Below are 17,098 nucleotides of genomic sequence, written 5' to 3' on the forward strand. Positions count from 1 at the left end.
CGTACAATCCTAAGTTAGGGATATTGTGAATGATGAGCTCAAATTGCTGATAGAACGGGTTGATAAATTGGCAGTGCTGTTTAAGACTCGGGTAGGCAATCGAGTGGTACTAACTGGGGGGAATGAGAACGTTAGTGGTCCGGAAGGAGAGGCTGCATCCAGCACTAATAGGGTTGACTCCCCATTTATACAGAATGGAACTACTGTTATTGCCCTAAATCAGGCTAACCAGTGATCCACAACTGTATGTACAGCTAACTTAATCCCCTCACAAGTACATGATAATGGACAGTGGCAGGAGCACAGACAACCGGAGGAGGAAGGATCCGCTAGATGCACAGAAGTCAATAAGGAAAGGCTAGCCCTGCCATGTAATAATTTACTACCCGCCTCAATCACATACGTTGTTGTTCTGACGGGTGTACCAGAGCTTGTGAGGGGGCATGGTGAATCATATCAGGAATTAAAAAAACAAATGCATGTTCTTGCTAGCCAAACAGAGCCAATTTTCTTACAAGGATGCAGGTGAGATCCTCTGAACAGGCAGAGTTGGCTGGGTGAGCTGGAGACCAAAAGATGCACAGGGGGACTGTATTGTGATCAACTTTAGAAATCCACTGGCTGCCCAAGCAATTCTAAGCAGGGATGATTTCGGACAGGAGGGGGTCATAAGGGTAAAGTGAACAGCTTCCCTTGGGTAAGTGACTGTATAGGGATGCCCAAAAGTTTGGTCTTGGACACAAGGCTTCACAAAGCAAAAGCATAAACAATAAAACAGTTGTATATAAAATGTAGAAATTTATTCAAACATACAGTAAAAACATATTAAAAATCATTGTCATTACATAAAAAACGACCCTTTACATTAATTAAAAGAAAGGAAAATCAACTCATTCACAATTTATACATGTCAACAAATATCTGTGCTGAAAAAGTGCAATTAAATCAACTTCCTATGTATCTGAAAAAAAAAATTTATAGGAAAAGAGAGAGACACACACACACTAAGACATCAAGAATTTGTCATTCGGAAAGTGCACATCATAACCCTCTTTTCGACTAACTCCAAGACTTGGTTTTTTTCTGTGTTCTTGGAGTAAGTTGGGCAATTGGATTGTGCGGTGTTAGGCGTCGACGCGTTTCGATGGTTTTATTTATTCATGTACCGTCTTTTTCAAGACTATATAATTTTATTGTCTCTCCTGTATTGGCACTGGATGGTTGCCTCTACCAACGGATCCTGTAGGTAAATATACTTGGGTCAGTATTCAGCATTGAACCCAGAATAGTCAATGACATGATATTTAATTTTACAAACAATCCAAGCTTTGAGTATCATTATAATTAGCCTTTTGACATGAGGCACATCAATTGGCAAATAGTCCAAACCTTTAGTATAATGTGACTAGACATTTGACATGAGGCTTTTAATTAGGGCACATCACATATCTTTTTACTGACATGTTCACCACAAATGTACCCATTGGTTTGTAGATAACCTTTTGTTGCTTCACCATAGGTCCAACTTATGTGAGGGCAGCCATTGGAAACCCCCCTCCCCATGTGGGAACCCAGGGAAATGATTGCATTCTTGTCATATTATTACGAGTCTTACCACCTCCCGGGGTTCACCCTGGGGGACAGGAAAAATACATGATCTTCACCGGGGATTTATATACCCCGGGGTTGAAGAAACTATGTTAGGTATTAAATAGAGATACCTTATTCCATGTTAAGTTCTCTGGACAAGAATTTTGGATTCTATTCTCTGGTGTCGCATTCTTTCACCATAAACTTTCATTTGTGACAGTGACTGTACATTAGAAAGCATTATTGTATAATAGAGTGTAAGTATAGATATATAAGTATTTGATTGTATATGTTAATGAAAAAGTTTAATATATATTTTTTTTGTAATTTGATGCATTAGTTTAACCGTTTCAGTAAAAAGTTTATATATTTTTAAGGAACATTGTATTGTTGGTTGAATAATGTTTTTTTTATTTTTTATTATAGTTTGCGTACCGGGCGCAAATCCCCCAAATATGGTGTGCAACTTCGGCACAGTGTAGCTATTAAAATTATATATGAATAGTAGTGTATACAAATTAGTTTGAAATGAGACAAATATTAATATTGTAAATACTAATTATAGGTTGCAACAAATATTAAAGTTTTGATGTTTATCACCGATTCTGAAAAGTTGTGATGGTGTTGTGTAAAGTTTTCGGGAATCGCATTGGGTACTTGATTCCAACGTATTGCTGGCATTATTAATACAGATATAAATAAATATTTATGTTCTTTGTTTTTAGATTATAGTTTTAATTATGCACAATAAAAATTATATTTAAAATTTAGTAGGTTTTATGGTTTTCTAAAATCATTTAATGGAACCGCAATACCATCGCTCACTGGCGCGTCATTTATTTTCGATGTCGCTTAGGGTTCCCGACTCTAGCTATTCTTCAAAAGTATTAAAATGTATATTTAATGATATTTTTAGTTTACATTAAACTAGAAGATATATTTATAAGAATTTAGATTCATTTTTTTAAAGAAAAGTACATACAAATTAAAATGTAATACTTTTTTTATGGATTGGCATTGGAGGCGCTAGGAGGTCACATAGGGGTTGTGCATCCCATGTGACATAAAATTAAAAGGATTTTACAGAGATAGAAATCCTAGAAAGTTTCTTTTTCATTTGGGTGTGGTAGTGAACATGATCATTTTTAAAGAAAGCAACCATTTTGAAAGTTCTTTTGTTTTTTTTCTTGCGTTTAACACCCATGGTATCTGAAGTATTCACAGATTTACAAGAAATTAAATCCTGGGAATGTGTCAGGGGTGGCATTAAGGAGGCACAACCAGGAAACATGTTTTTCATTTCTCCTGGTTTTCTCCTTTTACTATGTGTACTGCTTTGTGCAGTACACATGGAAAAAGAAAATCGCCTGAACTGATTGATTTTTTGCAGGAAGATGTGCTTTCCTGCAAACAATCCATCAGCCCTGTAACACAGTCACTCTTGCTCTATGGTGCCAGGATGTCTGTGTTTGCACATGGCAGACCATTGTGAGCAAGTGCAAGAGAAAGCAAAAGGAATGCACTGTATCTCATAGATACAGTGTATTCCTGCCCTTTTGTTTTGACGTAGGGCAGCATAGCAAGATTCCTTTCTGCTCTACCCTATATCAAAATCTCATAAATGACACTTTTGGTATCAAATAGGTGCAACGAGCAGAAATTATTCATTTTTTCTTGTTTTTGGTGTTTCTGTGTCCTGCATTTTGCAATATACAATGAAACGGCAAATTGCCATTAGTGATTGTTCATGTGCAGGATGCTATTCTTTCCTGGACATGAACAATCATTATCTGCAACGCAGGCACCCTTGTACTATGTTGCATAGGTGTCTGTATTCTCGCTACTCAGTAAAATGTACTTTTGGGCAAGGGGAAACGCACAAATTTGACAGCATACACTTTCAGTTTCAAGCACATACATCACAATCTACGGCCTATTTGCAGTGTACATTTGCAGAGACTAATATGGACTAGGATAGAGGTTAATACATTTGGCACCATATGTTAAATCTCACATTCCTCTACCACTTTCTTTAAATAGAGATGTCGCTGTGCCAGGCCTAACGTAAACTGAAAGTGCAAGTCCTGTCATGTCTATCATATTACTGCCTGCATCTTCCTAGAGGTTCATTGACAGTGTCTGTGCATTTTAAGGGTAAGATGACACATGTAAAGAATAGTATAAGTACTACAGCACCTTTGTTTCACACCACATATAAATGTGTGTAGAAGAAGATGCATGGATCAGTTTCTAATTATTAGACAGGGCAGCTGGGTATGAAGCTTCCAGTTCGAGTGCTTCCATGAGGCCTGCCTAACAAACAGACCTGTGCTTGTGGGACTGAAAGGCAAAGGAGCTATGACAATATTTGTCCGGGAGTATGATAGACCATATAATTTTTAAGTTAAGGCCATCAGCTGTCCCACACATGTCACACTTCACATAGAAATAGAGACATAGCTGAAACAAGGTAGTAGTCACATACTCAAATATGATATATTCCGTTTTCAGTTTGAAGCATGCACATCACTATCAATGGCCTACTTGCAGAGTAACTTTGCTTAGAGTAATATGGACTCAGACAGAGGTTAATACATCTAGAAACATGTTTTAATCCTCATATTTTCTACCAGTTTCATTATAGAGGCAGAGCTTTCAATGCCAGGCCTAAGCAAAATGAAAGGCTGACTCTAGTCATGCCACTCTTCTAAGTGTCAATTGCAAAAAACACAGTTGATGGACAGAATGTAGAACAATGTCATACATTCACCCCAGTACAAGGATCTGGGCCTAAATCCATCGTTTTTTTGCACTCCACACCACCCTGGGCTAGACACTGGCTATATGCAAATCAGCTCTGACCCTGTGCCTCATGGGAACAGTCCAGTCCGAACTACCAAGCCATGACTTTCCCAGACCGGAATCAAGCATCCAAGGACCGGTTTCTGGCTATCAGCCTTCATCAGCCTGGATAGCTTGACTCCAGTGGTGTTGAGAGCCTGGGACTCACGTCTGAGTATCCCCAGCACACTCAGGGTGAAAATTGCAAAAAACACAGTTGATGGACAGAATGTAGAACAATGTCATACATTCACCCCAGTACAAGGATCTGGGCCTAAATCCAACGTTTTTTTGCACTCCACACCACCCTGGGCTAGACACTGGCTATATGCAAATCAGCTCTGACCCTGTGCCTCATGGGAACAGTCCAGTCCGAACTACCAAGCCATGACTTTCCCAGACCGGAATCAAGCATCCAAGGACCGGTTTCTGGCTATCAGCCTTCATCAGCCTGGATAGCTTGACTCCAGTGGTGTTGAGAGCCTGGGACTCACGTCTGAGTATCCCCAGCACACTCGGGGTGAAAATTGCAAAAAACACAGTTGATGGACAGAATGTAGAACAATGTCATACATTCACCCCAGTACAAGGATCTGGGCCTAAATCCATCGTTTATTTGCACTCCACACCACCCTGGGTTAGACACTGGCTATATGCAAATCAGCTCTGACCCTGTGCCTCTTGGGAACAGTCCAGTCCGAACTACCAAGCCATGTCTTTCCCAGACCGGAATCAACCATCCAAGGACCGGTTTCTGGCTATCAGCCTTCATCAGCCTGGATAGCTTGACTCCAGTGGTGTGGAGAGCCTGGGACTCACGTCTGAGTATCCCCAGCACACTCGGGGTGAAAATTGCAAAAAACACAGTTGATGGACAGAATGTAGAACAATGTCATAGATTCACCCCAGTACAAGGATCTGGGCCTAAATTCATTGTTTTTTTGCACTCCACACCACCCTGGGTTAGACACTGGCTATATGCAAATCAGCTCTGACCCTGTGCCTCATGGGAACAGTCCAGTCTGAACTACCAAGCCATGTCTTTCCCAGACCGGAATCAAGCATCCAAGGACCGGTTTCTTGCTATCAGCCTTCATCAGCCTGGATAGCTTGACTCCAGTGGTGTGGAGAGCCTGGGACTCACGTCTGAGTATCCCCAGCACACTCGGGGTGAAAATTGCAAAAAACACAGTTGATGGACAGAATGTAGAACAATGTCATACATTCACCCCAGTACAAGGATCTGGGCCTAAATCCATTGTTTATTTGCACTTCACACCACCCTGGGTTAGACACTGGCTATATGCAAATCAGCGCTGACCCTGTGCCTCATGGGAACAGTCCAGTCTGAACTACCAAGCCATGTCTTTCCCAGACCGGAATCAAGCATCCAAGGACCGGTTTCTGGCTATCAGCCTTCATCAGCCTGAATAGCTTGACTCCAGTGGTGTGGAGAGCCTGGGACTCACGTCTGAGTATCCCCAGCACACTCGGGGTGAAAATTGCAAAAAACACAGTTGATGGACAGAATGTAGAACAATGTCATAGATTCACCCCAGTACAAGGATCTGGGCCTAAATTCATTGTTTTTTTGCACTCCACCCCACCCTGGGTTAGACACTGGCTATATGCAAATCAGCTCTGACCCTGTGCCTCATGGGAACAGTCCAGTCCGAACTACCAAGCCATGTCTTTCCCAGACCGGAATCAAGCATCCAAGGACCGGTTTCTGGCTATCAGCCTTCATCAGCCTGGATAGCTTGACTCCAGTGGTGTGGAGAGCCTGGGACTCACGTCTGAGTATCCCCAGCACACTTGGGGTGAAAATTGCAAAAAACACAGTTGAAGGACAGAATGTAGAACAATGTCATACATTCACCCCAGTACAAGGATCTGGGACTAAATCCATCGTTTTCTTTGCACTCCACACCACCCTGGGTTAGACACTGGCTAAATGCAAATCAGCTCTGACCCTGTGCCTTATAGGAACAGTCTAGTCCGAACTACCAAGCCATGTCTTTCCCAGACCGGAATCAAGCATCCAAGGACCGGTTTCTGGCTATCAGCCTTCATCAGCCTGGATCGCTTGACTCCAGTGGTGTGGAGAGCCTGGGACTCACGTCTGAGTATCCCCAGCACACTCGGGGTGAAAATTGCAAAAAACACAGTTGATGGACAGAATGTAGAACAATGTCATAGATTCACCCCAGTACAAGGATCTGGGCCTAAATTCATTGTTTTTTTGCACTCCACCCCACCCTGGGTTAGACACTGGCTATATGCAAATCAGCTCTGACCCTGTGCCTCATGGGAACAGTCCAGTCCGAACTACCAAGCCATGTCTTTCCCAGACCGGAATCAAGCATCCAAGGACCGGTTTCTGGCTATCAGCCTTCATCAGCCTGGATAGCTTGACTCCAGTGGTGTGGAGAGCCTGGGACTCACGTCTGAGTATCCCCAGCACACTTGGGGTGAAAATTGCAAAAAACACAGTTGAAGGACAGAATGTAGAACAATGTCATACATTCACCCCAGTACAAGGATCTGGGACTAAATCCATCGTTTTCTTTGCACTCCACACCACCCTGGGTTAGACACTGGCTAAATGCAAATCAGCTCTGACCCTGTGCCTTATAGGAACAGTCTAGTCCGAACTACCAAGCCATGTCTTTCCCAGACCGGAATCAAGCATCCAAGGACCGGTTTTTGGCTATCAGCCTTCATCAGCCTGGATCGCTTGACTCCAGTGGTGTGGAGAGCCTGGGACTCACGTCTGAGTATCCCCAGCACACTCGGGGGGAAAATTGCAAAAAACACAGTTGATGGACAGAATGTAGAACAATGTCATACATTCACCACAGTACAAGGATCTTGGCCTAAATCCATCGTTTTTTTGCACTCCACACCACCCTGGGTTAGACACTGGCTATATGCAAATCAGCTCTGACCTTGTGCCTCATGGGAACAGTCCAGTCCGAACTACCAAGCCATGTCTTTCCCAGAACGGAATCAAGCATCCAAGGACCGGTTTCTGGCTATCAGCCTTCATCAGCCTGGATAGCTTGACTCCAGTGGTGTGGAGAGCCTGGGACTCACGTCTGAGTATCCCCAGCACACTCGGGGTGAAAATTGCAAAAAACACAGTTGATGGACAGAATGTAGAACAATGTCATACATTCACCCCAGTACAAGGATCTGGGCCTAAATCCATCGTTTTTTTTGCACTCCACACCACCTTGGGTTAGACACTGGCTATATGCAAATCAGCTCTGGCCCTGTGCCTCTTGGGAACAGTCCAGTCCGAACTACCAAGCCATGTCTTTCCCAGACCGGAATCAAGCATCCAAGGACCGGTTTCTTGCTATCAGCCTTCATCAGCCTGGATAGCTTGACTCCAGTGGTGTGGAGAGCCTGGGACTCACGTCTGAGTATCCCCAGCACACTCGGGGTGAAAATTGCAAAAAACACAGTTGATGGACAGAATGTAGAACAATGTCATACATTCACCCCAGTACAAGGATCTGGGACTAAATCCATCGTTTTTTTGCACTCCACACCACCCTGGGTTAGACACTGGCTATATGCAAATCAGCTCTGACCCTGTGCCTCATGGGAACAGTCCAGTCCAAACTACCAAGCCATGTCTTTCCCAGACCGGAATCAAGCATCCAAGGTCCGGTTTCTGGCTATCAGCCTTCATCAGCCTGGATAACTTGACTCCAGTGGTGTGGAGAGCCTGGGACTCACGTCTGCGTATCCCCAGCACACTTGGGCTGAAAATGGCAAAAAACACAGTTGATGGACAGAATGTAGAACAATGTCATACATTCACCCCAGTACAGGGATCTGGGCCTAAATCCATCGTTTTTTTGCACTCCACACCACCCTGGGTTAGACACTGGCTATATGCAAATCAGCTCTGACCCTGTGCCTCATGGGAACAGTCCAGTCCGAACTACCAAGCCATTTATTTCCCAGACCAGAATCAAGCATCCAAGGACCGGTTTCTGGCTATCAGCCTTCATCAGCCCGGATAGCTTGACTCCAGTGGTGTGGAGAGCCTGGGACTCACGTCTATGTATCCCCAGCACACTCGGGGTGAAAATTGCAAAAAACACAGTTGATGGACAGAATGTAGAACAATGTCATACATTCACCCCAGTACAAGGATCTGGGCCTAAATCCATCGTTTTTTTGCACTCCACACCACCCTGGGTTAGACACTGGCTATATGCAAATCAGCTCTGACCCTGTGCCTCATGGGAACAGTCCAGTCCGAACTACCAAGCCATGTCTTTCCCAGACCGGAATCAAGCATCCAAGGACCGGTTTCTGGCTATCAGCCTTCATCAGCCTGGATAGCTTGACTCCAGTGGTGTGGAGAGCCTGGGACTCAGGTCTGAGTATCCCCAGCACACTCGGGGTGAAAATTCCAAAAAAACACAGTTGATGGACAGAATATAGAACAATTATTTTGGAAGAAAGAGGCCCCTACCTAAAAGGATGAACCCTAGTAGGGATATGACACTTTTTGAAAGTTCACTTGAACACCGGGTTATGTGTGTATTTCTAGAACTCTATCTCATATTGTTATTATATAGATTGAAATATCCAAAATTGTGGATTTGTAAAACTTCTTTTTAATTACTTTTTTCTCTCACAAATGGTATTTTGCTTTTTATCACTTTTTTTTAAATTCACCATATATACAACTTTTTACAATAATTTATACAAGTTTCTAAACATCAATATATTCCTAATCACCAGAATTGATAATCCCAGCACTAAAGCATAGATCAACAATTGATTATTATTGTCAAATACAAAACTGAATCCAACGCGTTTCGGCGAGTTGCCTTCATCAGGAGTTCTGTATTTTCAATTGCTGGTATGATACTATAATGGTAGAAAATACTCAGTTAATTTTTCTTAAAAACATAACAATCTATATTACACAACATGCGACAGAACTTATATCTTTGTTTCACTAGTTCTCTTAACTTTGAAAATAATTCATGAGCACCCTCTCCTAACACCGCTAGCTCTCTACCACAAGAACCCAATAGCTCTATATATACACTTTATTATCCACATATTTACAATCTTTATGTACATTTCATTGTCAGTATATTTACAGTCTTTATTTGCATATGTACATATATATCATTAAACATTCTCTTTATGGATGCGTTTTTTTCTTCTATACCAACACTCTAATCCAAAACCATGTTCCAGATAGTTTTAAATGTCTGCAGATAGTTCCCCAAATTTTGGCTCAATACATCAACCACTGGTTGAAGAAAAATAAATTTTGAGAATTCATACCTGAGGTATCTACTAGGAATGTATACACAAATTATGTGTCTGCAAAAATGGGTATCCGACGAAGGGATCTTGGACAAGGGTAAAATCTGTGACAAGAGAAGGTACAGCAAGATTTGAGTGTGTAGGGTATCTATCTGTTTATATAATGAAGACATGTGCCCGGAGGCTTTAACAATAATACCTGTTGTGAGGTGTCAACTACAGCAGGTCTGATGGCTCAACGCTGCATCACGTTCTAAAAATAGGTATATGACGGTCCCTGGTTGTATGATCCTGCTCGGATGTAGTAGCAGCTACCAAGATATGAAATAAAATATGGGGGGACTAATTAGTAAAGCAAGTGTCTGTCTATTTGATTAAGACATGCACCCAAAACTATCAGCAGTAATACCTGTTACGTGATCTCAAATGCTGTAAATCTGATGGCTCAATGGCACGACACGTTCCCGTGAATAGATGTGTAACGTTCTCTTGAAATGTGGTTCTGATGAGTTGCCAGATTCTAAAGCGAAAATAGGGTGTACTTATTACCAAGGGTTACTATCCTTCTAAGACAAAAGTAACTACCAAGAGTAAAATAGAAATATGCATACTTATAAATCTTGTGCTTCGAATTTCCCAGCTCAGACGGACGGCATGGTAAGTATTTGAGGCGCAGGAGGAATTGCTGCAGCAAAGGGGAATTTAAAACAAATAGTGAAAACTCTGGCTATAAGATACAGGATCGTGTTTAATAAAAGAAAAACGTATAATGGTCTGTACCTTTAAAAGTCGAGGTTTGTGGGTGTCCTTTTTAAGTAATGAAAGGATAGAGCTGAACCCATGGTAGACGATTATTCCATGTGCGCAGGTGAAGATGGAACCCTCTACATATAAATGTAGAGCAAATAAGAATATAAATAGTGCTCACAGAATGCTCTAACCAACACGGCAGCTATATTAGCACTTGCAAAATTGCAGGCATCGTTTGAGAGGAATATGTTGTTTACGCATGTGGCAACTTATGTCCCCGACTCTATTTACTTTCATCTTGCCACTCACGATAAAAATGCAGGAAGCAAAGTTTACCGGCACCCAGATGAACGTGAACCTAAGAATGCAGGGTTCTTACTTACTGAAAAAAGTAGCCGTATCGTGGATCCGTCTGGCTTGTACTGCTGCAGCTGGGCAGTAGTGTATGTCGAATATTTAAACCGCTATAGCGAGATCTCGCGCAGTGTTTGGGAAAGCTTCTCGCAATATGTTAGATCACTGGACGTGAAGTCCGGACTAATGGATTTCAACGTCAGGCGAACGCCATATTAGAGTGTGGGATCCGATTATTAAATCATCCCAAATTACAGTTTAGTGGCGGAAAGAAAACATAATTTGACAGAATACCGAGTAAGTAGCTACTTATGCACTATTATATGTATATAGTGCCAAGAAAAGCAAGATATTAATAACGTATGCTCGTGTTTCTAATTTAAATTACGTCATATGGGACTGAGTAATTTACATGATAGCCCTACATTTAATCAGAAAAACGCATGGGCGCCGGATATAATAAAATAAAAAACAGAGAAACAAATATAGTCCCATTTTTTGTCATAGAAATTAGGTACCATATTGAAATGGTAATTGACTTGTAGTATTTGAGAGAAGAGACTGTAAAATGCCCAAAAAAAGGGGTGGTAATGTTTGGCCACATAGATGGTAAAACAGGGAACTACCGACATTCAAAAATATATGAGCAATTGAAACGTGGCACTTAACCTGTGGCTATAGGATACATGGTTGTGAATTACCTGACAAAGAAAATAATATATGGCCACATAGATGGTAAAACAAGTGCCTATATACATACAAGAGACATGAGCAATTGAAAATGCAGTGCGATTTCACATCTCCAGTGGTCTTAATATTTGGATGAAATATATAATGACAAACAATATTGGAAAAATTGTTCATCCCCAATCAGTGATGGTAGATCAAAACTAACAGAATGCAAGACAATTTACATTCTAACTCTAGTTAGCACACTTTACAATCCAAATATGGAAATATAGATTTCCTCTCAGTTTAATCCCATTGTGCTGCCATCAAGATAAGAACTGAATTTTATATCTGGGCATGTTCTATAGGAATGCTTGTTCCCACGGGATTTCGGCATTTAACCCATGGGTTGCTGTTCCCAGCAAAAAAATCCAATAGACCTCCCGCATCTTACGAATTTTCTCCAAATCCAAACCTGTTTTTACTTGAACCCTTTCCAGAACATACCAAGACATACTATCTGGGGTATGGTTATGTTCTAAGTAATGTGATACCATAGGAGCTGCTAATTTCTTCGTTCGTATAGCAGATCTGTGTTCTGTTAGTCTCACATTAAGGGCTCTTCCTGTTTGACCTACATAACCCAATTGGCATGGACAAATAATCAGGTAAATTACATTACTAGTCCTGCAATTGTTGAGGTCCTTAGGTTTAACCAGTTGTTTGTTAAATGTTAGACTAGAACCTTGTATAACTGTGTGGCATGACTTACACTTACTGCAACTATAGGTTCCTGAAACTGGCTGCATATTCAAGGATGATTGTTGTCCCTGTGGGTTAGGTGTTATCATTCTTGATCTTACAATGTGGTCTTTAAGGGACTTATTCCTCTTATAGGCAAAAATAGGTTTGGGCAATTGTTGTATTTTTGAGAGGTTTACATTTAATATATGCCAATTGGCGTATATCAATTGTCTTATTCTCTCATTGAGGACTGAGTGTTTGGTTATGAAAATCAAATTTGAAACCAATTTAGTTGTTTTTGGTTGAAGGAGACATTGTCGATCATAAAAGCGAGCCCGCTTATATGAGTCTCTTATGATTTTCATGGGGTACCCACGATCAAAGAATTTAGCCTTCATCATGATAGATTTTTCATCATAGTCCAAGATACTGGTACAGTTGCGTCTAAGACGCAGGAATTCACCAAATGGCACACTGTTTTTTTGTGTGGTAGGGTGGTAACTATCATAGTGCAAGAGGGTGTTCCTTGCCGTTGGCTTGACATATAAATCAACGGCAAGGACCCCCTCCTGATGTTTTATGACAACATCCAAGTATTCCACTTGTGCCCTATCCACATGTTTGGTAAACTTAATGTTTTTGTCACATTCATTAATCCATAAGAAAAATTCTTCCAAGAGGTCTTCGTTTTCTATCCAGATGAAAAAAACGTCATCTATGTATCTGGACCAGATTGTCACCGACTCACAGAATGGCGCTATTTCATTAAATATATATTTGTCCTCAAAGCGGGACATATATATATTAGCAATAGTAGGGGCAAAAGATGCGCCCATACTGACTCCTTGTTGTTGTTTATAGATGTTACCATTAAATTCAAAAATATTGTCAGTTAACACGATCTTGAGGCATTCCAGAATGAATATGGATGGACAAAGGATTTGATATTTTTGAATGAACCAATGCGTGGCCTCTAGTGCACCTTGGATGGGAATGTTGCTGTAAAGCGCCTCAATGTCCATGGTGACTAATATTTGGCATTTTCTACCAGGTTTATGATTTGTCTGGTATCTTGCACATATCCTGGGATTCGGGCAATGTGAGGGCATAAGATGGCATCAATATACTTTGCTAAGGGCTCAGTTATAGAGCCAATGGTAGTTACTATCGGCCTCAATGGTGGATCTTTTGTATCTTTGTGCACTTTCGGAATTCCATAAATACTGGCTAATTTGGGGTTGTCTATATTTAGGTATTGCCATTCCTTATCGCAAATTTCCCCTTCTCTTAACGCTTTATCTGTTAGTTTTTTTATCTTGGCTCTAGTTTGGGCAGTAGAGTATTTAGTTATGCGAGTGTAAAAGCGGGAATCGCTCAACATCTCTTCCATTTTTTGTACATATTTTGGTGTATCATACACCACAATGCCTCCTCCCTTATCACATGTTTTTACCGTGATGTTTTTATTTGCTTTGATGTTTTCAAGTGCCTTGTATTGGTTAGAAGATAAATTGATAAATTGAAGGGGGTTCTGGGTACAAACGTTGTAAGATTAGTGAACTTGTCATATATGACCTGTTCAAAAACTGCCACTTGTCAATGCCACTTGTCAATGTCATTCTCTTGGCCCAAGAAGAAGAATTTGAGTCTTATCTTTCTCAGAAAAGCCTGCAAATCCCTGTAGAGGTCAAACTTATTTAAGCCTGAGTGGGGGGCAAAGCTAAGACCTTTAGAGAGGACTGAGATTGTATCCTCCGAAATATTCTGATCTGATAGGTTGAAGATAGGCAGTTGCTCTAATTCCTCCAATAACGGTTGTTCCTGGTTTCCAAGTATATAGAACAATGTCATACATTCACCACAGTACAAGGATCTGGGTCTAAATCCATCGTTTTCTTGCACTCCACACCACCCTGGGTTAGACACTGGCTATATGCAAATCAGCTCTGACCCTGTGCCTCATGGGAACAGTCCAGTCCGAAGTACCAAGCCATGTCTTTCCCAGACCGGAATCAAGCATCCAAGGACCAGTTTCTGGCTATCAGCCTTCATCATCCTGGATAGCTTGACTCCAGTGGTGTGGAGAGCCTGGGGCTCACGTCTGAGTATCCCCAGCACACTCGGGGTGAAAATTGCAAAAAACACAGTTGATGGACAGAATGTAAAACAATGTCATACATTCACCCCAGTACAAGGATCTGGGCCTAAATCCATTGTTTCTTTGCATTCCACACCACCCTGGGTTAGACACTGGCTATATGCAAATCAGCTCTGACCCTGTGCCTCATGGGAACAGTCCAGTCCGAACTACCAAGCCATGTATTTCCCAGACCGGAATCAAGCATCCAAGGACCGGTTTCTGGCTATCAGCCTTCATCAGCCTTCTAAGTGTCAGCATCTTTCTAGCGATCTCCATGAGTGTGTCAGTGCCTTTTAAGGTGCAAGGTGACACATGTAAATATGCCTGTAGGTACTAGACTACCTCTGTTTGACACCGCATGCTCTCTAAATGTGAAGAAACTGCATTGATCACTTTCTGCTCATAGTACAGGTCAGCCAAAATGAAGCAGTGTGTTCAAGTGCTTCCATGAGGTCTGCCTAGGTAAGAGATCTGTGCTTTTGGGAATGAATGCTGAAGTAAATCTAACAAGCTGTGTGCAGTGACATGATAGACTGTATAGTTTTTAAGTGAAGGCCATCAGCTGCACCACACATGTCAAACTTCAGGAATATGAGAAATACCCGAGACATGTCAGCAGTCAGACATTCAAACTTGACAGAGTACGCTTTCAGTTTAAAGCACACACCTCACTATCCACGGCGATCTTACAGTGTACATTTTCAGAGACTTATATGGACTTGGACAGAGGTTATTACAACTGGCAACATGTTTTAAACCCAAATTTTGTCTACAATTTTAATTAGAGAACAGAGCTCTCAATTCCAGGCATAAGCCATAATGAAAGGCAGACTCCTGTCATGCCCTGTCATGCTAAACTACCTCTGTTTCTGCTCTCTAAATGTGTGTAGAGGACTCTACTTGGATCACTTTCTGCTCATTATACAGGACAGAAGGGTATGAATCTGCGTGTTCAAGTGCTTCCAGGAGGTCTTGCTAGCAAACAGATCTGTGCTTCTGGGACTGATAGGTAAAGTAGCTCTGACAATATGTGTCCTGGGGAATGATACACTGTATAGTTTTTAAGATATGGTCATCAGCTGCAGCACACGTGTCAGACTTCATGTACAAGTAGAAACATACCCGGCTTATGGTAGCAGTCAGACATTCAAACTTGACAGAGTACGCTTTCAGGCTAAAGCACGGACCTCACTATCTAAGGCTTTCTTGCAGTATACCTTTGCAGAGACTTATATGAACTCGGACAGAGGTTAATACATCTGGCAACATGTTCTAAACCTCTCTTTCTCTACCAGTTTCATCCGAGTGGTACAGCCCTCAATGCCAGGTCTAAGCCATAATTAAAGGCTGACTCTCATCATGCCTCTCTTCTGAGTGTCAGCATCTTTCTAGAGACCTCAATGAGTGTGTTGGTGCCTTTCTAGGCACAAGGTGACATATGTAAAGAAGCCTATAGATACTAGATGTCCTCAATTTCACACCGCATGCTGTCTAAATGTGTGTAGTAGAAGCTGCATGCATCACTTGCGCTTTATCCTTGGCAGCAACGTATAAATCTGTGTGTTCAAGTGCCTCCTTTACTCCTGCCTAGTTAAGAGATCTGTAACTTCTGGAACTGAATGCTGAAGTAGCTCTAACAAGATTTGTGCAAGGATATGATAGACTGTATACTATTTAAGTTTGTGTGATCAGCTACACCACAAGTGTCAGATTAAACGTAGAAATGCAGACATACCTAGAACATGATAGGAGTCACACTTTCTAACGAAACAGTACGCTTTAAGTTTAACGCACACTCCTCACTACCTATAGCGTTCTTGTAGTGTACCTTTGCAAAGACTTCTATGGACTCCGATAGAGGTTAATACATCTGACAACATGTTTTAAACCTTAATTTTCTCTACCACTTTCATTAGAGAGGCACAGCTCACAATACCAGGCCTATGCCAAAATGAAAGACGACTCCCTTCATGCCCTTCATGCCACTCTTCTGTCAGCATCATTCTCGAGAATTCAATGAGTGTGTCAGTGCACTTTTAGGGACAAGATGACACATGTAAATAAGCCTATAGGTACTAGACTATCTCTGTTTCACACCACATGCTCTCTAAATGTGTGTAGAAGAAACTGCATGGGTCACTTTTTGCACATTATACAGGGCAGCTGAGAATGACGGTGTGTGTTCAAGTGCTTCCATGACGTGTGCCTAGGAAACAGCTCTGTGCTTCTGGGACTGAATGCTGAAGTAGCTCTGACAATATTTGTTCAGAGGAATGATAGACTATATCATTTTTAAGATAGGGTTATCAGCTGCAGCACTTGTGTCAGACTACACATACAAGGAGAGACATACCTGAGACATGGTAGCAGTCAGACATTCAATCTTGACAGAGTATGCTTTCAGTTTAAAGCACATACCCCACACTCTTGGCCTTTTTGCAGTGTTCACTTGAAATTATTTGATGGGATTGGATTGATGGTAATACATCTGGTAACATGTTTTAAACCTCACGTTTCTCTACCAGTTTCATCAGAGAGACTGAGCTCTTAATGCCAGGCTTAAGCCAAAATGAAAGGCTGACTAGTCATACCACTCTTCTGAGTGTCAGCATCTTTCTAGAGACCTCATTCAGTATGACAGAGCCTTTTTACGGGCAAGATGACACATGTAAAGAAGCCTATAAGTGCTAGACGACATCTGTG

This window comes from Lissotriton vulgaris, chromosome 1_2 (genome assembly GCF_964263255.1).
Source record: "Lissotriton vulgaris chromosome 1_2, aLisVul1.2, whole genome shotgun sequence".
NCBI classification, from domain to species: domain Eukaryota; kingdom Metazoa; phylum Chordata; class Amphibia; order Caudata; family Salamandridae; genus Lissotriton; species Lissotriton vulgaris.